We start from the raw sequence: 24,504 nt of genomic DNA on the forward strand, positions 1-24,504 counted from the left end.
TGAAGATGATGATTAAGAAGCTTCCTGCTGGGACGTCACAGAGGAGAGACACAGTGTTGTGATGGTAGTGTCAGCCTCCCATTGAGTTGAGAAGCTCTGCTCAGACCCAGCTCACTCAGATGAAAGAGATGAGGAGGAGAGAGAGATGGACACAGCGTCCCATGCTGCTACTGCTGCTCCTGGCCAGCCTATCAGAGCTGAGGGGCTTCCCTTCCAGACCTCACCCCCAGAACCACCGTCTTGTTGGAAGGTAAGTTCAACCTGTCAGTCTGTTCCTGTTCAGCCTACCTGTGACATCATCAGTAGCCATCTTTGGTCATTCACAAAATGGGGGAAAACATGTTTTAGTTTTTTTTATTTATTGATGCAATGATGATATTGATGATCCAGGAAGAGAAAGGCAGTAGTTTCCCCATTGATGATGTCATTGGTATGCAGGTTTCCGAACTATACATAGCCCATTAATGAGACGCAGAGTGTCTCATCTTTTTGTAGCTGTAGTTTTGTTTTGTTGTTGCCTTTGGGGCTTTTTAAATATTGTTTTTTTTGTTGATTTTGTAGATTTCTTTTTTACTCTTAAGAAGTTTTTCATTGACTAGCGAGTAGTGGATGATGATACCACTTCTTGGCTGATGTCCCAATTGCCTGTGTAGCCCTACACGAACGAACGAACGAGTAGACCGAAATGGCACCATCTTATGATAAGCATTAGTGTGGACCAATTATATGAAAAAGTAGGTGAAGTGCTCCTTTAGGCCGAATTATACTATACACACGGAAAATAGTCAATATGAGCTTTCGGTGCACAGGCACACAGCTAAGTATATATATGACTTTGTTGACTCAAATGAGGGTGCATGTGATGAAGGGAAATCAAGAAAATGTATTTCATATTATTTTTCATAACAGTTTATCTGTTGCAGTTGTTGAGTTGATGTATATCTATGACTGTTACTTTTTGAACTGACACAAGTTATGTTTGTCTAACAAAATTGCTTATTAGATTGACGCAAACTAGGACAAGAAGTTGCAATTTTGCTGCTTGGCCATATTGTTGTTAGTACTCATACATTTTTGTAGGGGGCGCTATAATACCAGCTTTCATGAGGCCTAGAGATTTAGCATGGTGCATTGTTGACATTTTCTGTCAGTTGAAATCTGTCTCCGGTTGATAAAGTGACTTTAACCCTGGTGTCCTAATGCATTTTCACACTCATCTCTGTATGGCTTTCTTTTTCTTGACGTCCCTGCAGTGAATGGCAACGTGAAGGAGGATCCCATCGACAACAAAACCTCCCAGCAGATTCAGGAGCTTGTGGCCACCTTCTATAGGCCCAGTTATACCTTATATAGGCCCAGTTATACCTTCTATAGGCACAGTCACACCTTCTATAGGCCCAGTCATACCTTCTACAGGCCCAGTTATACCTTCTACAGGCCCAGTTATACCTTCTATTGGCCCAGTTATACCTTCTATAGGCCCAGTTATACCTTATATAGGCCCAGTTATACCTTCTACAGGCCCAGTTATACCTTCTACAGGCCCAGTTATACCTTCTATAGGCCCAGTTATACCTTCTATAGGCCCAGTTATACCTTATATAGGCTCAGTTATACCTTCTACAGGCCCAGTTATACCTTCTATTGGCCCAGTTATACCTTCTATAGGCCCAGTTATACCTTATATAGGCCCAGTTATACCTTCTATAGGCACAGTCACACCTTCTATAGGCCCAGTTATACCTTCTATAGGCCCAGTTATACCTTCTATAGGCCCAGTTACACCTTCTATAGGCACAATTACACACACACACACACACACACACACACACACACACACACACACACCCACACCCACACCCACACCCACACCCACACCCACACACACACACACACACACACACACACACACACACACTCCACAACCTAAATAAATAAAGACCAGCCCTGGGGCAATATACTGTTTTCTTACAGAAACCTAGCCTGGTAAACCCTCCCTCCGGAAATCTCATTTCCATTTGATTTCTGTAAGGAGTCTGGTCTGAAACGCCTTTCTCCAATAATCGCTCTGCTCGCCGAGCCGACGAGCCTATCAGCGTCGTCGCTCATTGTTCTGTGATTGACAGCGACAGTTGGCCAATCAGGTGGCGAGTTCGAGTGAGCCCGAATGAACCTGAGTGCAGCCTGAGAGCCGCCGACAAAAGACGAACGGCAGCCATTGTTGTTTGTGCGAGTGCCTTCACTTCTTACTTTCAGTTTTATAACGCTTTCAAACTTCTTTTTTGAGGCACGGAATTTACTTATAAGATATCGTTTGGATAGAATTTAGTTGTTTAACTTCATATATGTGGTCAATTAATCATGACAGAGCCTATTTAAAAATATAAATTTAGAGAACCGGCAGGGGCGGGGAGTGACACGCATGTATCCCAATAAGGCAACCTATTTTCGGCATGGCCGTCCCAAAAGTCCCGTTGCGTCACATAGTCTGGAGCTCGTCAATATGAACTGCTCATTGGCTGAAGGGGAAAAACGATCATTGGTTGAAGGGGTTGTCAGTCAACGGTATTACTCCCGCCCAACTCCAGCCCACAGCGATTATTGCAGAAAGGCGTTTCAGACCAGACTCCTTACAGAAATCAAATAGAAATGAGATTTCCGGAGGGAGGGTTTACCAGGCTAACAGAAACCTGCTAGAGACTGAATATTGTTTTTAGCGATGGGCATGTGTAGTTGATTTGGATGTTAGTATTTGGTCAACATATAGAGTAATCACATTATTTTTTTATATAATTACTTTTTTAGAGTTGCCGGTTATTTTCACACCTTTTTTCTTCCAGTTTTGTCGTTCTGCCAATGAACCCTCCCCACACATTTCTGTGTTGCCACTGCTGTTGTACCGTACTGACTCACCTGCCAGTGAGGAGCCCCCACCGTGAGGACGTAGTGCCTCCGTCCTACTCCTCCTGTTCAACACCCCCCCCCCCCCCCTCTGAGGTGTCCCCCCCCCCCTCCCCCCAGCCCATTGGAGTCGCTAACACAGCTTCCCTCTCCTGAACACGGACAGTGTGTTGGTATAGAACGTGATGGATTCAAACCCCCTAGACTTCACAGATGTGGACTTTACCCCTAGACTTCACAGAGGTGGACTTTACCCCTAGACTTCACAGAGGTGGACTTTACCCCTGCCACAACCAAGTGCCTCTCAAGTTGATTTTGTTTTTGTTGGCTGGGACGCAGTGATGTAACTGCAGTTAAGATTTATAAATAAAAAGAATGTTAAGTGTTTTCTGTCATACATCAATCTATGATCTAACGTTACAGGCAGAATGGTGACCAGGCATACCTATATGTCCAAATAACTAATTTAGTAACTAAAGCACTCATTTAATTTGAGTGGAATAGAAACTACAGTATTTACCTCTGATGTTTAAATACTCAAGTTTATTAAACTACCTCAAACTAGTATTGAAGTAGTAGTTGAGATAATTTCCACCACAGGTGAACCTCAGGAACTCATAAATAGTCCAGATTAGCTCTACTCTTCCATCCTCCTATTGACATACAGGACTATATTTAAAGAGTTTGTTAAACCTTTGTATTTACACTTGATTTTGTATTTATGTCAACAACAAAGACAAACACTAATGTGACTACACTTTTCTACATAAAACCCACAAACTAGTTTTGTTGTGACCAACACATTGTAACTCCCAGTTACAGATGTCTGTCAACTGAACAGTGTGTAGTAGCCAGGATATTACTCATAAAAAAAATAATACAAAAAACTAGCATTTATTCCACAGCATGGAAGCCAGGAGGGAGAAACTTCTCTAGGATGAGTAGCTGACATGTTATTTAATGAGAGAGTTCACCCCCAAAATGATTTCTTTTTCCTATCGATTAGTCACCTTATGGAGACTTGAGTTGAATTCATAGATATCGTTTTTGTTTTTGTCACATCCCTAAGCCACAAAGAGTCTCCTTTGTGTTTTCTACCGAAACCGCAGCCTACCGGTCCGCTGGTCTGGTATTGGTCCTGTATTGGTATAATTATTGCTCCTCTAGCAGAGAAAGCACCTAGTGGAAGAAATGAAAAAACGGAACCCCAGTGCAAGTGGCATTGCAGTAATGATGGACCAGACCTTTGCACTGTGGAGACGGGAGCTTGTGGTGGACAAACCTCCAGTGGCAACGATGAAGGAGCGGTGGCCAGCTCTTTTTAAAGAGAGAAAAGTACTGATATTCATAAGCTTTTTTGTTTTGCCCTATAATAACATACATTACATTTTTGGCTTGGACCATTAACCAAATGTTTTCCTAATTTACACACTGGTTCAAATGTATTTAGTCACTGTATTTTGTTCTGTGGTTTGCTGTGTTGTAGGTTTTTGCTGAGCTTAACAGGATCACCACCACACACCTAGAGACAGACTTAGATGCTCTGGATCGCTACACACCACCATTGGTCAGTATCTTCAAGTCAAGAAAGGTGCCATTAGAGAGAGATTGTCCGGAATTGTGCAGCAAATTGACGGGGTAAGTCTACAACATGCTTCTTATATTTGTATTTATTAAGACCCAGTTTATGTACAACCTATAACCCCAAATAACCCCAAACAAAGTATTATAGTGTTGGTGAGTTATAATACATCAAGAGAGATAATACATTGTGATCCTTTGCTATTGTTAACTATTGATTGTTAACTAAATGCTGTGGATTGTATTGTTTTAAAACACATCTCCAATCAGTAACGGTTCTCTGCACGATCAAACATAAATTGTTTCATGCTGTAACTGTGCCGTAAGTTTTCAATGTCAGAACTTGAACTTTATTTGTTCATTCTCCACTTCTAGAAACCAGATGTGACAGTGCTGCGTACGCTTGTTCTCCGAGGCCTCCCTCTTCTGCTTGGAGATGACCCCAGCAATTTCTACACCACTGCCGTGGTAAGTTCTCATAGTTACATCTTAAAGGTCCAAATAAATGACATTTCTCTTCACTTTATTTTGAAGTTTCAGTCTGAAACGGCCTCGCAACCAATCAAAAGGTTCCATCCCTTCAGGCTATGGCACGGTGGAATCTCACTCACATGGTGTGCAGTGTTGCTGTTAGCCTGCACGCGCACGCTGCTCAAGAGAGAGAGAGACTATGCGCTGCTATAGAGAGAGAGAGAGAGACGGCCACTAGGCAGAATGTGTTACCAAGTTGCTTATTTGTAACCTAAAATGTTTTCAGATACATATTTTACTGTGCTGATTAAGTTTACAATGAGTAATACACCGGGAACCGTCCGGCAACAAGTGCGCTCCTCTAACCTCTAGGCCAGTGGTTCTCAAAGTGGGGTCCAGGGACCCCCAGAGGTTCCAGGGGGTACCCACTCCCCAGACAAATGATTGATAGTCAGGATCCAAATGGACCCTTATGGGTCAGTAACTCAGAGTGTACAAATGGAACCAAATGGACCCTTACGGGTCCATTTGGTTCCATTTGTACACTCTCTGAGTTAGATTAACATTGATGATTCAGTGTAGATTGGGGGTTCCAGAGGTTTTTAAAAAACGGTGGTCAAGGTTCTAATGCATATCAAATTGGGTTCCTTGAAATTAAAATCGTTGAGAATCGCTGCTATATAACCTTAAAAAAATGTCTCTGTTGGGGGTCCATGGCATACCTTTTCAAATGGGGGTCCGTGGGCTTATATATGTATCAATTTGGGGATCCTTGACGCAACAAAAAGTCTGAGAACCATTGCTGTAGGTCAACCGCTGCCCCAAAAGGCTTCATCTGCTCTCTGTAGTACCATGGTGATTGTGTGCGTCTCAGAGGATGCTGTGTTGTTGTTGTTGTGAGCTTGTAGATCTCATGGGTTAAAGTTCTCAGTCGCCACGACTGATTTCAGTCATTTGGATTCCATAGAAGCCAGCATGTCTTCTTATGGAAGCTTGTTACGCAGCGAAAATGGCCGATCTGCAAGCGCTCAATGCGTCATTGACAGCTTGTATATGGGCTATTTGTGGTTATTATGGGGGGGGGAGGGGCTCCTTTCATAATGTTTAACAAATTGTACTGTTGTGAGATTGTATTTTGCTTTATTTGGCTATTCAAAAAATAGCAGATCTACAAGCTCATAGTGCTGCCCTATGAGCTTGTAGATCTGCTATTTCTTTGAAAAACCGTGAACATCTTTGTCAAATCTTTGAATATATATACTTTTTAAAGTGAACATTTGTAACTCAAATCTTTGCTTCTGGGGGGTCCCTGGAATTAAATATTTGACAAATGTTCGCTTTAAAAATATATATTCAAAGATTTATTTTGCACACATTTTCAAGATGGATAGATGTAGTGATCGACCGATTGTGTTTTTTTCCGGCGGCCGATTGTTAGACTATAGGGAAGTCCGATGGACGATCAAGAACCGATTACTTTTTTTTTTCTTTTTGTTTCGGCATCACTAATAGTGTGAAAATAAAAACAACAAGCAGAACTGGCTGCTAGTTTTCTCCCACAAACTAACACATCTACAAGTTATGAACCTGTGCTTGGATACCAGTGCACTTGCTCATGGGCATAGAAAGCTGTGATTGGTGTTCTATCTACAGATAGGCCAAAAACAATACTAATAATAATCGTCTGAAATTGGACTGATATCCATAAATCATTAGATTCATCGAAAAATCGGGCAAATAAAATAACGGACAATTATTTATATATATATATATACATATATATATATATATATATATATATATATATATATATATATATATATATATATATATTTTAAACTCTTTTACTGCCATGGACGCGTTTTCGGGTCAATTGGTACTAGGTCCATGGCCATTGAAGCGTTAAAACAAAATGCTTCATTTTTTTTCCCCGTTATTCACTCCAGGAGATAACGCGATCCAAAGATTTGCTGCTCCATTCACTTCCCTGTTAAAATATTAGGGAAATATTCTGTATCTCGGCTCCTGTGTTTTACTATGTATTTTTGGCAAAACATGCTATTTTCAACTTGCCGCAACTATGGAACGGATTACCACGTTCAGCAATTTATTCCCCCCAAATGTGTGTGTAATGAGGGGATCACCGTGTGGTGAGGTACAGTAGGTAAAAACACTAGTTTTCTCTGGCACTGGGGTGACAATTACAATTTTACTCTTAAAGAGTTAAAGACAAATATTGGCACTGATTAATCGGCCGGTAACTTAATTAATCGGCCGGCCCCCCTTTAGCAACTCTGAGGACCCCCTGTTGATGACCCCTGGTCTAAACCCAGTGTGATTGTGTCATCTCCAGGACAGGCCATCTATGGCGCCTTTGACACATATCTGATTCTTCACAAGTATTCCAACACACCGCCGTAGCCACGGCGACCTCCGAGAAGACCCCTCCCTCACAGGAAGTGACCCCAGGGCTGCGGTCCAATCGGCAGAGACCATGTGTGACTTGTCATCCCTGTCCCGGATTGGCTGGAGAAAAAGAGAACATCTCACTTGAAGGATTGCTGGCCTCTTCTAATGACATTTTGGGTATTTTTATAAGGAAAACAAGATGAATAGATTATATGACCTCTAGTTATGAATAGATTATGATATTTATGGCATGTTTAAACTCATGCACAGAAAAACAAAGTGCCTTTCATTTGACCTATATAGAGATTTGGGTTTTGTTAACGGCCTTCAAACTAATCGCAGTATTTAGACGTTTTCCATTGAGGTTGAGCCCTTGTGGAGCGTGTGTGTGTGTGTGTGTGCGTGTGCGTGTGCGTGTGCGTGTGTGTGTGTGTGTGTTCCAGTCTGCATACAATGCCAAATATAATAACTGAATTAATGCCATGCATTTCTACATCCTAGAAGGTAGAAACAAAAAACGTACCATTGACATAATGCAGTGGTTTTCAACCTTTTTCATGCCAAGGACCACTAAATTGATATATATTTGGCTGCGGACCCCCATTTGAAAATGTTTTGTGTCAGGAACCCCCAGAAGCAAAGATATCAGTTAATTTTAGCTTTAAAAAATAATAAATGCACACATTTTCAAGGTTTTTCAAAAATAGCAGATCTACAAGCTCATAGCGCGGCACTCGGTGCCGCGCTATGAGCTTGTATATCTGCTATTTTTGAATAGCCAAAGCTAAGTGGTTGAAGAAAAAAACCATCACATGGATGCAACTGGGACGTATCATCAGTGTTGTAGCCTGGGGTCATCGGGTGTTTCGGGTCTCGTAACAACATACACCCTCGCCCAGGTGACCCAGCCAGGGTTGATCAAGCCCCGACTTACGTCCCAGTAGCTACTGTACCCACGGTCAGTCCTATAGGGCAAGACAGGGCCACTCAGTCCGCTTCTCCGGAAGTACTCTGCCGGGACACGGGGAGGCTCTGGCATTCCGGCTGTCACCAGTCTCTCCTGTGGTCACCAAACTATTCCTGGTTGTCACATAGTCTATTCCTATGAGCCACTATAAATAGAATAATAATGAAGAAAAAAAACATCACATGGATGCAACTGGGACGTATCATCATCAGTGTTGTAGCCTGGGGTCATCGGGTTAAAATGATTGTGACGCTATGTTAACTCATTTTGCTGGGGACCCCCTGGTACTCCCTAAAGGACCACTGGTGGTCCCCGGTCCACTGGTTGAAAACCACTGACATAATGGAACTCGGAGTTAAAGGCACAGTATGTAACATTCCCCTGTGTTTACGTAATGCAACAATAAATACATTTTTTCTTTCTTTTTACCCATAATTTCCTGCTATATCAGCAGTCATCAGCCACTACAGTAGTGTGGTGGTGTTGACCTGCAGAAACACACTGTCCTCTCGCTGTAGTTTGGTGTTTTCACTGTAAGTTTTAGTAGACGGCCCAAAAACGTCCCCGTCTACCAAAACTTCCCCAACCAAAATACAGTGAGAGGACAGTTTTTCTTTAGGTAAATACCACCACACTACTGTAGTGACTGATAACTGCTGCTATAGAGGGAAAGTATGGGTGCACAAAATATGCATTGTTTTGTTATGTAAACACAGGGCAAAGCTATACATACTATGCCTTTTAATATTAACCCGTTAAGACCTGGAACGCATCTGTGTCATTTTTAGATTTGAGCTAAAAAGCATTATTGTACACTTTAGCTATTCAAAAATAGCAGATATACAAGCTCATTGCGCGGCACCGAGTGCCGCGCTATGAACTTGTAGATCTGCTATTTTTGAGAAAACGTGAAAATGTGTGCAAATCTTTGAATATATATTTCTTCAAGCGAACATTTTTAACTCGAATCTTTGCTTCTGGGGGGTCCCTGGAACAAAATATTTTGAGATGGGGGTCCGCGGTCAAATACATATCATTTTGGGGGTCCTTGACATGAAAAAGTTTGAGAACTACTGATATAGAAACAGTTTTTTTTCAGAATACTGTTGGGATTTAGGAGACATGTAGAAGCGCAGTGGTTCTCAAACGGTTTAATTTCAAGGACCCCATGAGAGTTTATAAATGGAACCAAATGGACCCTCTCAGTTACACACCCGTAAGGGTCCATTTGGAACCCTCTCAAGGAACCATTAAGGGTCCCTGGACCACACTTTGAGACCCACTGGTGTAGCAGAGTGTTTCCAGTGAGTCAGCACCCTGACTCTGTTTGACCAGAATGAAACGGAGCCTTCGTTAGTATCATTGATAACATATGTGAAGGAAAGTAAGGAAGCGGCCCAATTTCTTTCCAATATGGCCGCTGTGCATAGAGCCTATTGTGTGGATGCATGCTCATGACTTTACCATACCTCAACTGTTTTACTGTATAACCTATAGCATGCTGGACCCGGTCAAAATGGTTTGTGATTGGCTAGATGGCCTTTCAATCAATCCGTCTAGACCAATAGGTTTTCATGCGTTGGGGAAAACTCGGTTTCATTAAATCAATGACTACCTCAGGAAAGGGGGGAGGGGCATCATGTTTGACTGAAAGTGAACACCCTTAACACCCACAGCTGTGATGCCCGGTGCTGGTAAGATTTGTTCCATTCTGTTTGTACTTCCTTTTGATCACTGTCTCAGTAACTTGCTCAAAAGTACCACATGGACCCTAATGGGTGAACAGTACTATGGCCGAATAATACTGTTCACTGGTGAAGCAGTTCCATTATCAGACCTTTCCACTTTAAGGCTGATCCAGCTGGAATCAGAAAGATTTCGTCAATTCTGAACAAAATAAAACCAAAAAATGTTACACTGAAAAGAGCTGATCTACAAGCTCACAATTGACTATGGGCTTTCAACAATCAGTCCTAAACAATGCATTTGCAAAACAAAACAAATCAGACTTGGCTGCAGTAGTGTGATCAAAATCTTAGAGAATTAATATCTGCTGCAGTGTTGTTTTTGGTTGGTTTCATCAGGGTTTTGCTGTGGTCCTGGTTTTCTGGATATGAGTTTATGAATTCCTCCATGTCGGTGCTCAAAATCATCATGGTGCTCATTGAGTGACAGTCCTATCAAAGCCTTCTGTCTAAATCTGTGGTTCCCCCAGTTATAGCATCAATAGGCCACGGACAAACCCCCATTTTGTACACCAGGGGTCTTCAACAGGGGGTCCGGGACCCCTAGGGTGACCTCCACTGGTTGACTATAAGGGGTCCGCCAAATCTTTGTGTGATAGGATTTTGTTTTTTTTACATTAACCACTTGAACCCTAGAATTCCTTTTCTTAGGGGAACAATAGCCGAAAAAAAACTGAGGACCCCCTAGGGATCCCGGACCCCCTGTTGAAAACCCCTGATGTAAACAGTTTTATACAATATAGAGTAGGGGGTCCCTGCTTCATCTCTCTCTCAGCTAGGGGGTCCTTGGCCCCAAAACGTTGAAGACCCCTGCTCTACACTACAAATGCCTAACTGTGGGAGTGGACAAATGGAACAATTGGTTCCATCCGTCCACTCCCACAGTTACAGACCCCCGTAAATCCACGAGGACCCCTGGGGGGGGTCCCCGGACCCCACTTTGAGAACCACTGATCTAAAGGACTCGTGAAAACCACAAAGGGCCCGAATAACTTCAACAACTTAAAGCTCCACTACATAACTTTTGTAGTGAATATGTTTGTTTTTATTTTCCCCCATCTATATAAACTGCAAAAAAAAACTTCGGAAACTTAACTTCGGTCAATTATATCTCCCCTTTAATAATGCCAATTGGTATTGTGTTTTATATCATTTTTATCGTTGATTAGTCACCTTTACAACGAGGTACAGCTTGTAAGGATTGCTGCTTGGAGCATACATAAACTCAACAAAGTTGCAGAACCCATGTTCAGGTGCCAGTCACTCACCTGTGAGGCAGTCACACACCTGTGACTACTGGCACACACCTCTCAACAGGTGTGTGCTGACAGGTTGCTCAAAACAAGAGCGATTACCAACAGAAGGGTGATTTTGGCAAATGTTTTGGAGGCGCTACCCACACGTTTAGCTGTGTTGCTCATTCCAAGAATGCACATGATCACACAGAGAATGCACATGATCCTTACAAGCTGTACCTCGTTGTAAAGGTGACTAATCAACGATAAAAATGATATAAAACACAATACCAATTGGTATTATTAAAGGGGAGATATCATTGACCGAAGTTAAGTTTCCGAACTTTTTTGAGCAGTTTAGTAGAGTAAGTTAATTTAATATAACACTGTTGCATTGTTTTTATTTGGTCTCCCTGCTCTTCTACTGAGAGACATTTAGATCCTGTGGGTAGGGTGACCTCCACTGGTTGACAAGTGGTACTACGGCGGGTTGTTCAAATCTTGGCTAACGACATGAATGTAATAGAGTGCAGCTGTAAAATATCTTCACTGAAAGTTAACTGAGCTACAGGCTCGCAACATGTTGTGTTGCGACACGTTGTGGTATAAGCCCACAACGTTTACTATTAACTACTATAGTAACTACTATTTTCACTGATTGTTCACCCCCCCTCCAAATAAGGCTGCTAACGTGTTTAATTCCTGGAAACGGTCAGTTGCAGTAAGTCATGGTCAACAATAAGGCTTTTATCTAACCTTGCTGGTAAACTTGAATTCCAAGGTCAATACTGTCGGGTGCATTTCTCCTTTCCGACATGTCGCCTTTCCGACGTTGACGAACCCTATACCTAACCCTAACCCTAACCTTAACCGCACGCGGAAGCCACTAGTCGGAGTGGTGAGATGTCGGAATGGAGAGTGAACACCATACTGTCCATGAGATAACAAATTGTGGTGACCAGTCAGAGTTATGGAAATGAACTGCCATGGGCTTGGGCAGAAAATATTTTGAGATGTGTATTTGGCTGCGGACCCCCATCTCAAAATGTTTTGTTCCAGGGACCCCCAGAAGTGAAGTTTTTATCATTTTTATCATATATATATATATATATATATATATATATATATATATATTTATTTATTTTTTCAAAGATTTGCGATGTTTCAAAAATAGCTGATCTACAAGCTCATAGAGCGGCACTCTATGCTGTGCTATGAGGTTGTATATCTGCTATTTTTGCAATAGCCAAATACATCTTAAAATGACACGCGTTACTGGACTGGAATGACTGATAAACTTCAGCATTATTTCCAAGAAGTATATTTTTGATATATTCTAGATCCAGAGCCGTGGAAACCTTAAGATGGAAAATTTTAAACTGATGGATGGAAAAATAAGATGGAAAAACTATTAAACTAAGCTACAGTATGACGACTAAGACTAAATATGTTCACAATTTCATCAACAAATAAAAACTAGACTAAAATGTTAGTGAGGGACTAGTGGAGAAGAGATCCAGTAGAACTAAAAGACAAGTCATTTTATGTTTGGGTGCACTCAGGTGTTGCGCTCTGAAAATAGCAGATCTACAAGTAGATCTGCTATTTTTATTATGCAACCAAGTGTAAAATCAGCCATTACGACTCCATCAAGGCACGCCAAAATACATTGTACTCGACTAAATCAACTGTAGATTTGGTCGACTATAATCTTATGATATTTAGTCGACTAAAACTAGACAAATACTAAAACATTTCAGACGACTAAAATATGACTAAAAACGAAATGGAATTTTATTCAAAAGACTATGACTAAAACTAAATCAACATTTGCTGTCAAAACATTTGGCGGGAAGTCAATCAAACGAGCATTTCTCCACAATGCTGTGCAGTGGTTCTCAAATCTTTCATGTCAAGGAATGTCATAATTATGTATTCATCCTCAGACCCTGATGTATAGGATGACAATTGTTACTGATTACTGATGCTGTTAAAACAACTTTTCCTAGGGACCCCCTTGGAACCCCTCCTCAAGGACCCCTGGGGGTCCCCGGACCCCCGCTTTGAGAACCACTGCAGTAAGCAGGCCGCTTTGACCCCCCTTCTCCCCGAATGGCCCCCACCCGCTCCTATTGTAGAGAATGTAAAATATCAAGTGATTTCACGTGACGAGGCACGTGGCATTTATAGATGCATATTTTGACAACGTTATTAGCCCATAAATGTTATCATTATGTCACAGGAATGTTTGCTCCTGGGTTTCGTCTACACCGTTGGTTCTCAAAGTGGGGTCCGGGGACCCCCAGGGGTACTTGAGGGGGTTCCAGGGGGTCCCCAGCAAAATGTGTTAATATAGCATCACAATAATTATGACCTTTTATACTTTGGCTATTCAAAAATAGCAGATATACAAGCTCATAGCGCGGCACAGAGAGTTTGAGAACCACTGGTCTACACCATGTGGCTCCCAATCAGATAGAATGACTTCAATTGGCATGTATGTACAGCATGTATATGCTCTCTGTCAGGTGGAAACCTTGCATGTCCAAAACCGTTTCCTTTTTTTTTGTCGAGAAAAGAAAAGCCGACCTACACAAGCACAGTCACAACGCCTTGTTGTGAGCTTGTAGATCGGTTATTTTTGCAACTTGTGCGTCATTCTTGAATGATAAAGTAGGACAAATTTAAAAAAGAAAATATAAAAGATGAAACATGGAGATATCAGGTTTCTGCCTGACGGCAAAATGTATGCAGGTTTTTTTCATGTGGGAAACCCTGCTAAGAAACCAGTAACTCAACTGGTTTCCCACACTGCCAGTATAGTATATATATATACACAGTACTTGCCTTGTATTGCCTAGTATTGCCTTTTGAAGACATATTTTAATAAGATGCGTATATGTGTGAACATCTTTGAAGTGGTCCATGAATTAATAAATAAAGGAGATATTTCTACTATATCTATTCCTGAATGAATGGAACTAGAACCTGTTGCATGTCTATAGATCAGAGGTTTCAGGCCAAGGACCCCCTAGCTGAGAAAGAGGTGAAGCAGGGACCCCCTCTATATCGTATAAAATTGTGTTTCAGATTCAAAAAATTTTGTTTACGTGGTCTGCTCTTTTTTCCCTCTACACCTATAGCCTCTATGCCAAAAATAGCCGATCTACAAGCTCACAATGCCTCGCAGCGCGAGGCATTGTGAGCTTGTAGATCGGCTATTTTTGGTTCTCCTCAGAAAAGGGGTGCTAGGGTTCAAGTGGTTCATGTTAAAAAAAAAATCATTATCACATAAAGATTTGGCGGACCCCCTGTAGTAACTCTGAGGACCCCCTAGGGATCCCGGACCCCCTGTTGAAAACCCCTGATGTAGATCCATGGGGACCCCCTGGAAGGACCCCCCCCCCATCACATCCATGGAGGTACTGCATGTGGTCCCTGATCATTGTTTTATTTTAGTATTCTATAATAGACTACTTTATTTTGGGAGACTTTGAATACAACTACAGTTGGTATTTTGTGCCATTATTATTATTAGTATTAATGATTGATTGAATACTTTATTAGTCAGAAATGTAAATAGCATGTGGTGCAGTCTGCGGTGGTGTAAAGTAACTAAGTACATTTACTCATGTACTGTACTTAAGTACAATTTTGAGGCATTTTTACTTCACTGGAGCATTTCCAATTTTCAAGTACTTTTACGTCCTGTTTTAAAGTCGTGTGGACTTGTTTCAATTGTAATATTATTAAGCACAGTGGAATTGAAGACTATCATCATAATTATTACTAGTGGTCATTTGACAAAGCTTAGTTGAGCTTAAATTCCAGAAGTAGGCTACTTTACAACGTTAAAAATATATGAGTTAAAAATCCAACTACATAGGCGCCTGTAGTAGTAGTGCTGTGTATCTCCACCAGAACAACCTCCTGGACTCCAACCAGTCTGGGTTCAAAGTGGGTCACTCGACAGAGACTGCCCTCCTGGCAGTGGCGGAGTCACTCCATGCCGCTAGAGCGAACTCTCTCTCCTCTGTCCTGATACTCCTGGACCTGTCTGCAGCGTTCGACACAGTGAACCATCAGATCCTCCTCTCCACCCTCGAGGGGATGGGTGTCTCAGGCTCTGCACTCTCCCTGTTTGCATCCTACCTGACGGGTCGCTCCTACCAGGTGAAGCTGGGAGGGTCTGTGTCAGAACCACACAGGCTCACTACTGGGGTTCCCCAAGGCTCGGTTCTGGGTCCTCTTCTCTTCTCTCTCTACACTACATCTCTTGGTGCTGTCATCCGCTCCCATGGCTTTTCCTACCACTGCTATGCCGATGACACCCAGCTGATCCTCTCATTCCCCCCCTCTGACACACACGTGGAGGCACGCATTGCTGCTTTTCTGGCTGACATCTCGGAGTGGATGTCGACGAACCACCTGAAGCTCAACCTGGACAAGACCGAGCTGATGTTCATCCCGGGGAAGGGCTGTCCTCACCGAGACATGGCCATCACCATTGAGAACGCTGTGGTGACGTCAACTCGGACTGCGAAGAATCTGGGTGTGACCCTGGACGATCAACTGTCGTTCTCGGCTAACATCGCATCAGTGACACGGTCCTGCAGATTCCTCCTCTACAACATCAGGAGAATTCGGCCCTTCCTCACGGAGAAGGCAGCCCAGGTGCTCATCCAGGCTCTTGTCATCTCCCGCCTGGACTACTGCAACTCCCTCCTGGCTGGCGCTCCGGCATCTGCCATCAGACCCCTGGAGCTTGTTCAGAAAGCTGCGGCTCGTCTGGTGTTCAACCGCCCCAAGTTCTCTCACACAACTATCCTTCTCCGTTCCCTGCACTGGCTCCCCGTAGCGGCTCGCATTCAGTTTAAAACCCTGGTGCTAGCCTATAGGGCAGCGAAAGGAACAGCTCCCTCTTACCTCCGGGTATTGGTCAATGCCCACAACCCTTCCCGACCACTCCGGTCGGCCACCAAGGGGCGACTGACTCCCCCGCCACTCAACGGTCCTTCTGGTCGATCGACACGGTCACGACTTTTTTCTGTTCTGGCCCCACAGTGGTGGAATGAACTCCCCACTGATGTCAGGACAGCAGAGTCACTGCCCATCTTTCGCCGCAGGCTGAAAACCCACCTCTTCAAGAAACACTACCCTTCCTCTTTGCCTGGCCTACTTGTTAGGTATACTCTTGGTTACTTGTTTTTACAGGAAATGCACTTAAGACCTCTGGTGATTAGTAGTTTCGTTCCCTATGTTGAATGCACTTATTGTAAGTCGCTTTGGATAAAAGCGTCTGCTAAATGACTGTAATGTAATGTAATGTGTGCCATGGTGTACCTTGGCCTCCTTTGCATATGCTGGCGGAACGAGTCCTAGTTTGTGTGCATTGGCACCAGGGCTGAAAATATCGGAGCTCCAATACAATAATGCTTTTGCATTGATGAATTGACTTTGGTAGGCTGCCTGGGAGAGGAGATTCACAGAGATTGAATTAATGTTCATCTCCCAAGTGGGTAAACATTATAACAGTGTGATATAAGTCTGTTTGAGTTTTAAAATGGGTCATTTAGTGTATGTTTTTTTAGGGTATCTATCACCCATTAAATGAATGAAGTTCATTCTTTGTTTGGTGGGTTTGTAAATCTTTTTGGGCCGGTGGTGCAATGCAAAATTTGAGTTTTTTTGCATACTCTCAGTCTCTAGTTAAATGAACACTCAGGATTTTAAGCGTGTTTGACGGCCTTGATGGTTAGAGGAACCAGATATCCTGTAACTCTGCGGTTCACAAACTTTGGTTCGGGACCCACAGGGGGGTCCCTAAATTATTTTGGGGGGTCCCCAGATGATTAGCTTAAGGTGCAACATTGATTTCTCACTCAGCAGTAAACACACCAACATACAGTATAAGTGTATGGGTATCTGCACATTTAGTTACAATTTAATGATTTTTAAGACCTTTTTAATACCAAATTGGCCTCAGAGGCTTGTAGATACACAATATTTGTCTGTTGAACCGAGTCAAACTAAATGTAATGCCTACACTTCCAAGTGCTTGTCAGGTTGGGGGGCCTGCAGTTCAAATTGATTATTGATTATTTTGGGGGGTCGCTGCCTGAAAGGTTTGGGAACCCTTGCTGTAACTGGTTGGATTCAGCACTATAACTTCACTCCATCCATAGCAACACAGATATATATGGCTATCTATTATTTACAAAAAATAGATCCATCATCTCCATCCTGAATCAAACTTGTAACTGGTAAAGTACATTTATTAATGCGTCGCATTGTGAGCTTGTAGATCGGCTATTTTCAAAAGATTTATTCATTATTCATACATTTTAAAACATAATGAATACTTTCTACTTTTGGTACTTAAGTACATTTTAATACCAATACTTATGTACTTTTACTCATGTAAATATTAAATTGATTTTATTTTTTTGTAATAATGATCTGCTCTCCTCCCAACACACGCACCATGATAGATATCCTTTTAACAGATGTTTATTCATTAGTGCAGTACTTGAGTACATGTACTTAGTTACTTTACACCACTGGTAAACACTGAAGTGTTTCTCTCTCCACCTCCTGCCACTCAGGTTGAAGAGAGCATCGCTGCATGTCTGGCTGACATCTCACAGTGGATGTCCTGTCTTCTCACCACCTCAAGCTGAACCCAGACAAGACTGAGCTTCTCTTCTTCTCAGGTAAGTCATGCTCCATGCAGGACCTCATTATTTCCATAGAGAACTCCCTGGTGGCTTCTGTTCCAACGGCCAAGAACCTTGGTATTGTCCTGGACAGTCAGCTCTCATTCAGAGCCTTGGTATTGTCCTGGACAGTCAATTCAATTCAATTCAATTCAATTTTATTAAAGTGTCAAATCACAACAAGTTGTCTCAAGACACTTTACATGTAGAGAAGAGACCCAACATCCCACCCTGAGCAAGCAATTTTGCGACACTGGCAACGAAAAACTCCCTCTTAATTCAACAGGAAGAAACGTCAGGCAGACCCTAGGCTCTAGGGTGGGGGCCTTCTGCCTCGACCGTGTCGGGGGAAAGAAGAGAGAGAGAGAGGGAGAGACAGAGGGGAGACAGAAAGAGATACAGTGCAAGTAGTAACAATAACAATAATAGCAAATATAATAGTGTAAGATACTAGCATATGATAGTATAATATAGTACAGCAATAATGTGTATGCAGTATATAATGGAATAATATAAAAATGTTTAAGATAATATAATATACAGTATAGTGTAGTGGTATAGTGTAGTGTAGTAGAAATCCACGGTCGTGTCCAGGTCGTGCTCCATGGAGAGGCCCGGTCCGGTCCGCAGTCACAGCCTTGAGCCGCAGCTGGGGGTCCGTAGTAACAGTCCATAGACTCCATGGAGAGGCCCAGGCCCGGTCCGCAGTCACAGTCTTGAGCCGCAGCTGGGGGTCCATAGTAATAGTCCATGGACCTGCGACGTGGGAGGTAGAAGAAACTCCGGGGAACGAGTCCCCGGTTGTAGAATTAGTGGCAGGCCTTACTAGAGCGTGAATCCGTACAGGGTTAATTACGATTGTACCAATGGGACACAAACCCACACAACCAAAGGGAGGACGAGAAGAGAGAGGACGAGGGGAGAGAGGAGAAAGGGGGAGGTGGGGGAGAGAGGATGACTATAGGGAGACTGAGTCTATACACTTCGGCTATAGGCTTTATCATAGAGAAAGGTTTTTAGTCTAGTTTTAAATATACAGAGTGTGTCTGCTTCACGGACTGAGACTGGGAGAAGGTTCCACAGCTGAGGTGCTTGAAACTTAAATGCTCTGCCTCCTGTTCTAGTTTTTTGGGGGTTTACTGGAGCCGTAAGCATTTTTTCATACTGTCGACGCAGTGGTGTTCTGGCTGGTTTATGGGGCTCGATGAGTTCTTTGAGATATACTGGTGCCTGTCCATTGAGAGCCTTGTATGTGAGGAGGAGAACTTTAAACTCTATTCTGTATTTAACCGGGAGCCAGTGCAAAGAGGCCAATGAAGGAGTGATATGATCTCTTCTTCTGGTTCCTGTCAGTATGCGCGCAGCGGCATTCTGGACAAGCTGCAGGCTATTTAGGGACTTACTTGGGCAGCCTGATAGTAAAGCGTTGCAATAGTCCAGCCTAGAAGTAACAAATGCGTGGACAAGTTTTTCTGCATCACTTTGGGAGAGAATGTGCCTAACTTTTGCAATATTACGCAGGTGAAAAAAGGCATTTCTTGAAATTTGTTTTATGAGGGACTGAAAGGACATGTCTTGGTCAAACGTGACTCCCAGATTCTTTACAGTGGCCCTGGAGGTCAAGGTAATACCATCTAGGGTAAAATTCTCATCGGATTCGGAAATTCTCATTCAGAGCCTTGGTATTGTCCTGGACAGTCAGCTCTCATTCAGAGCCTTGGTATTGTTCTGGACAGTCAGCTCTCATTCAGAGCCTTGGTATTGTTCTGGACAGTCAGCTCTCTTTCAGAGCCTTGGTATTGTTCTGGACAGTCAGCTCTCATTCAGAGCCTTGGTATTGTCCTGGACAGTCAGCTCTCATTCAGAGCCTTGGTATTGTTCTGGACAGTCAGCTCTCATTCAGAGCCTTGGTATTGTCCTGGACAGTCAGCTCTCATTCAGAGCCTTGGTATTGTTCTGGACAGTCAGCTCTCATTCAGAGCCTTGGTATTGTTCTGGACAGTCAGCTCTCTTTCAGAGCCTTGGTATTGTTCTGGACAGTCAGCTCTCATTCAGAGCCTTGGTATTGTTCTGGACAGTCAGCTCTCATTCAGAGCCTTGGTATTGTTCTGGACAGTCAGCTCTCATTCAGAGCCTTGGTATTGTTCTGGACAGTCAGCTCTCATTCAGAGCCTTGGTATTGTCCTGGACAGTCAGCTCTCTTTCAGAGCCTTGGTATTGTCCTGGACAGTCAGCTCTCATTCAGAGCCTTGGTATTGTTCTGGACAGTCAGCTCTCATTCAGAGCCTTGGTATTGTTCTGGACAGTCAGCTCTCATTCATTCAGAACATACATGGGCAACTGGCGGCCCGGGGGCCACATGCAGCCCCCACCTTCACTTAATGCGGCCCGCAGGTTAATATCAGAATAGTGATATATTATTGATTTCAGCTGTTATGATTCAGAACATGCAAACATGACCCGCTTTAATTACTGTATTAGTAGCTTAATGACTTGTATTGCAATTTTATTGTCTTTTTTATGTCCAATGTGTTTGTATTTAAGTTCAACAAGTTAACATAAGTATAACTAAATGCATTTGAGATTAAATAAAAATGTTACTTTTCAGGATTCCAATTCAAAAATAGCAAACAAAACATCAGGATTCCAATTCAAAAGTAGCAAAAATAGAAGATCTACAAGCTCAAAACGCACCACGAAGCGTTTTGAGCTTGTAGATTGGCTATTTTTGCTTCTTTTGTGTGACAGAATGGCGAAGTACGTCATTCATTTACGCATTTAGATAGAGATAAAAGATAAGAGGTGTATCTGCCCAAAGGTATATGCAATGTGGCCCTCTGGAGTGAGTGTGGAAATACAGTGGCCCTCTCCATCATCAAAGTTGCCCACCCTGGTCTATAGCTACACCGCTGTTGCTGATCTAGGATCTGATCATTATTCTACTGTTGTAAAGGATCTGATCATTATTCTACTGTTGTAAAGGATCTGATCATTATTCTACTGTTGTAAAAGATCTGATCATTATTCTACTGTTGTAAAGGATCTGATCATTATTCTACTCTTGTAAAGGATCTGATCATTATTCTACTGTTGTAAAAGATCTGATCATTATTCTACTGTTGTAAAGGATCTGATCATTATTCTACTGTTGTAAAAGATCTGATCATTATTCTACTGTTGTAAAAGATCTGATAATTATTCTACTGTTGTAAAAGATCTGATCATTATTCTACTGTTGTAAAAGATCTGATCATTATTCTACTGTTGTAAAAGATCTGATCATTATTCTACTGTTGTAAAAGATCTGATCATTATTCTACTGTTGTAAAAGATCTGATCATTATTCTACTGTTGTAAAAGATCTGATCATTATTCTACTGTTGTAAAAGATCTGATCATTATTCTGCTGTTGTAAAAGATCTGATCATTATTCTACTGTTGTAAAAGATCTGATCATTATTCTGCTGTTGTAAAAGATCTGATCATTATTCTACTGTTGTAAAAGATCTGATCATTATTCTGCTGTTGTAAAAGATCTGATCATTATTCTACTGTTGTAAAAGATCTGATCATTATTCTGCTGTTGTAAAAGATCTGATCATTATTCTACTGTTGTAAAAGATCTGATCATTATTCTACTGTTGTAAAAGATCTGATCATTATTCTGCTGTTGTAAAAGATCTGATCATTATTCTACTGTTGTAAAAGATCTGATCATTATTCTACTGTTGTAAAAGATCTGATCATTATTCTACTGTTGTAAAAGATCTGATCATTATTCTACTGTTGTAAAAGATCTGATCATTATTCTACTGTTGTAAAAGATCTGATCATTATTCTACTGTTGTAAAAGATCTGATCATTATTCTGCTGTTGTAAAAGAGCAACAGGGAAATTAATGGATTATAAATATCACTGTGTGACCTATGACCTTTGTGTTTGACCTCAGTGTGGATCCATGGTTGAGGAAGTGGATCAGGATCCTGATGCAGAGAACTTCACCTTCTATGGACCATGATCACCCTGGTTGAATGCTACCAGAGGGTAAGAATTTAACCCTCACACACCTTCTATAGACCATGCACAGCCTGGTTGAATGCTACCAGAGGGTAAGAATTTAACCCTAACACCACAAGAATATACCCTGACACCACCCTATATACTGTAACACCACACCCTGCCAGAATGTTACAAGAGGGCAGTGGTGTAAAGTAACTAAGTACATTTTACTCAAGCACTGAGTACTTAAGTACAATTTTGAGGAATTTTGTGCTTTACTGGAGTATATCCAATTTTCAGATTGGATCTCAGAGGCAGATATTGTACTTTTACTCTACAATTATTTGAGAACTTGAGTTACTAGTTACTGTAGATTTAGATCATTATTACAAAACATACATTAACCACTTCAGCCCTATATACATTTTGGCCATTTGAAAATAGCAGATCAACAAGCTCATAGAGCGGCACCGAGTGCCGCGCTATGAGCTTGTAGATCTGCAGTCTTTTTTTAAATTATGAAAATGTGTGCAAATCTTTGTATGTATATATATATATATTTGAAGGGGAACGTTTGTAACTCAAATATTTGATTCTGGGGGATTCGACAAATGTCTTCTATCTAAATCAGTGAAACGTATGTTGACATGAAACCTTTTCATGTCAAGGACCCCCCAAAATGATATGTATTTGGCCGCAGACCCCCATCTCAAAATATGTTGTTCCACAGGATCTGATCATTATTCTACTGTTGTAAAAGAGCAACAGTGAAATGAATGGATTGTAAATATCACTGTTTGCATCGGTTTATGACCTATGACCTTTGTGTTTGACCTCAGTGTGGATCTATTGTTGAGGGAGTGGATCAGGATCCTGATGCAGGGAACTCCACCTTCTATAGACCATGCACACCCTGATTGAATGCTACCAGAGGGTAAGAATTTAACCCTAGCACCACAAGAATATACCCTGACACCACCCTATATAACACTATACCCTGCCAGAATGTTACCAGAGGGTAAGACACCACAAAACGACACTATTTGAGATTCAAAACAGGTTCTATACACCCATATTGTTAAATGTAGGGTATGTGAGTTACTTTGGTTAAAATAAGTGTTAAATAGCTCTATATTGTGATAGTACTCATCCCTATAGAGTGTTTGTTCAGTAAAAGGAGTCTCTCCCATGTCTCTCCAGCTCTTTATTAAACAGAAAATGCCTTTTCAGTGCTCTCTCCTGATTGGCTTACAATTTGTCACCTACCTGAAAATGTGCTATATTCTGTTGCCATAGTATATTATTTATTTTGATTATTGGTATCATTTATTTCTTTGTATATTTAAGTTATATGCCATATGCAATTTCTGTTTGCAAAGCCTAAACATAAATTAACGTAATTTATATATTCCAATGTTCACAGAAAAAAGACAATTAAATTGTTAATCGCAATTATTTGTAAGACAATTAATCGTCAAGTGGAATTTCATGATAGTCAATGATCTAGGATCTGATCCTTAGGCCTACACTCCTTACTATTGGTTGATTGTAACAGTTGTAAATACTCTGTTTCTCTCTCCACCCCCTGCCACTCAGGTTGAAGAGTGCATCGCTGCATGTCTGGCTGACATCTCACAGTGGATATCTTCTCTTCTCACCACCTTAAGCTGAACCCAGACAAGACCAAGGTTCTCTTCTTCCCAGGTAAGTCCTGCCCCATGTAGGATCTCACTATTTCCATAGACAAACTCCCTGGTGGCTTCTGTTGGTGTTGTCCTGGACAGTCTCATTCAAGGCACACATGCAGCAGCCACTTGATCCTGTAGGTTTACACTCTATAACATTCGAACGATCAGACCCTTCCCTACCCAGGAATCAACCCAGCTCCTTATCCTGGCTTCAGTCATATCAAAACTTGTAACTCGCTCCCTACTGGCCTCCCGGTATGTGCACTTAAGCCCCATCAAATAAAGCATGCCTGGTCTTCAACTAGTTTACAGACCTACAGAACCTACAGACGTTTTCAGGTCTCCCCCCTTTTCAGCTCCCTCCATTGGCTCCCAGTTGTTGCCTGCACCGAGTACAAAACACTGATGCTGGCCTACAAAGCAACCAAAGTCATAGCCCCCCCCCCATACCTTCACAAAGCCTGATCCAACCCTGCAACCCCTCCCGCTCACTCAGATTAGCTAACACAGGGAAGCTGTCAGAACCTTCCCTAAAACATCCGGGACAACGCTCCACACGTCCCAGACTCTTCTCCCTTCTGTCTCCCAAACTGTGGAATGAACTCCCCATTGCAGGTAGAACTGCAGAATCACTTCCAACATTCCGTCGTAATCTGAAGACTCACCTCTTCAGACTGAACCTCAGCCCTTAGCACTTCACTCTGTGGGACCCCCGGGGGGGGTCCTCAGCTAGTTTAACACCTAAAAAAAAGTAAAGAAAGAAAAGAAAATTAAATCAACAAACTATACTAT

Source organism: Gymnoscopelus microlampas (assembly GCF_963454915.1).
Source record: "Gymnoscopelus microlampas genome assembly, chromosome: 14".
NCBI classification, from domain to species: domain Eukaryota; kingdom Metazoa; phylum Chordata; class Actinopteri; order Myctophiformes; family Myctophidae; genus Gymnoscopelus; species Gymnoscopelus microlampas.